Raw genomic sequence first — 2,187 nt, 5'->3', positions numbered from 1 at the left:
TTCTGGGGGACTTTCTTTCAAGGTGCTAATAAACACACAGGCTACTTTCATTCTCTTTGGAAAATGTGTTCCAGTTCTTCAGAAAAGTATCTCCCCCATTTCTGTTACAGTTGCCAGGAAGTGCAGGCATCAACTCCAGAGTGGGCTCTAAGAAACCAAGAAGCTTCTTCCTGGTTCTTTTAACCTCTGCACCACCAGGAGGTGGGGATGGAAGTGAGGTGACCAGCCTGTCCAGTGGAAGCCCCCCAGTCAGTTCGGTTTCTAGCCATAGTGCCTGCTCCCCCCCTCAGGGACTCTCTCAATCTCAGCCGGGAGCCTCTGCCTCATGCCTCCCCACCTGGGAGGGTTCCAGCTGTGGCTCTCTTTGTTCTGTGTCACCTGTCACCACCCTTACTTCTGCTCTCTGTCTTCCAGAAATGTGTTGAAATTTCTCATCTGCTGACACCCCCTTCTCTTAGTGTACATAGCTGTATACCTTTTTTTGTTTCTTCATGATCCTATTAAAGGGATATTGGGGAGTGGGTAAATGCATGTTCCCTAAGTATGTAAACCAAGTAACATGCATGACGTGTTTTGCGTAGCATCTGCCCCACAATGTCAGCTTCTCTTAGAATGATGACTTGCCATTGTCATGTCTGACGGGGTGTGGAGGGAGGTGTTGTGAGGGTCAGTGGGACAATGGGGTCCCAGCCAGAAAGAGGAATAAGGAACCAGGGGATGTAGGGTGTAGTCCTTTTCAGTGCCTTCTCATCCTCCAGCCATAGTTTTTCCTCCTAAAACATTTATTTAAAACTGATTTTTAATTGCATTATTCATAAATGAATATGTTCCTGTGTAAAAAACATAAAACACTGAAATAATCTCATGGCGATTCCAGTCCCCTGCATCCTTCTGTCTTAGCTTGGGTCCTGGAAGCTGGCACTAGTATAACAAGGTGAGTGCGAGTCCTTTATTTGGGAGGTGGTCCCAGGAGGCATCTTTGGAGAGGAGGGTGTGGAGAAGTGAGCTGGGCAAGGGAAAGGAAGGGAACCCATGAAAAGAGGGTTCTTAAGCAAGCTATTACTGTGACCAACTGAGGCTCAATCCAGCTGGGGCCTGTGGAAGTCAGTGGAGTGTTGACCCACCCAAGAACAAAGGGAACTGGGGCATTTAACTCCCACATTGCTTCCTTTGGGGCATGATGATGGGGATCTTTGCCATGGCTCCTAAGAATGCAGCTTGTATAATTCAGTTCACCCCCAGATATTCCTCTTGGAGGTGAGTGGGTACCACTGGATCACTAACTGAAAAAATCAGGTTGCTTATAGTATCTAGAATACAAATATGTATCTATAAATATATGTGTACAGAGGAAGATATTGTGGGAGGCAGAATTCCAAAAAATGACCCCTCAAGATTCCACACCCTAATCCCTAGAATTGGTGAATGTGATGAGAGATCCCTTCAGTGGCGCACATTACTCAGGTGGACTTGATCTAATCACAGAAGCCCTTTAAAAGCAGAGAATATTCTCTAGTTGGTAGAAGAAGAATATGGCAAGAGACATCAGAGAGATTTGGCTCAAAGATGTGCAAGAATCTGGGAGTGGCCTCTAAGACTCGGAAGTAGCTCTGGTCAATAGCCAGCAAGGAAATGAATTCCCTTATATTACAGATCTAAGGACCTGAATTCTGGCAATAACCAGAATGGCCTTGGAAGTGCGTTTTCCCTCATAACCTCCATATGAAAGCCCTGCCTGACTGATACCTTCACTTTGGCCTTGTGAGATCCACTGCAGAAAACCAAGTTGGGCCAGGCAGGGTGGCTCACACCTGTAACCCTAGCACTCTGGAAGGCTGAGGCAGGAGGGTTGCTTTGAGCTCGGGAGTTTGAGACCAGCCTGAGCAAGAGTGAGACCCCCCCATCTGTACTAGAAATAGAAAAAATTAGCTGGGTGTGGTGCTATGTGCTCATAGTTGCCACTGCATTCTATCTGGGGTGACAGAGTAAGATTCTGACTCAGAAAAAAAAAATGAGGCTCAGCACCTGTAGCACAGTGACAGTAGTTATGGTGCCAGCCACATGCACAGAGGCTGGTGGGTCTGAACCCGGCCTGGGCTAGCTAAACAACAATGACAACTGCAACAACAACAAAAAAATAGCTGGGCATTGTGGCAGGCACCTGCAGTCCCAGCTACTTGGGAGGCT

This window comes from Otolemur garnettii, unplaced genomic scaffold (assembly GCF_000181295.1).
Source record: "Otolemur garnettii isolate 467f Iridium unplaced genomic scaffold, OtoGar3 scaffold00158, whole genome shotgun sequence".
NCBI lineage: Eukaryota > Metazoa > Chordata > Mammalia > Primates > Galagidae > Otolemur > Otolemur garnettii.
The sequence above is the reverse complement of the archived record's forward strand: the minus strand, read 5'-3'. Positions refer to the sequence as shown.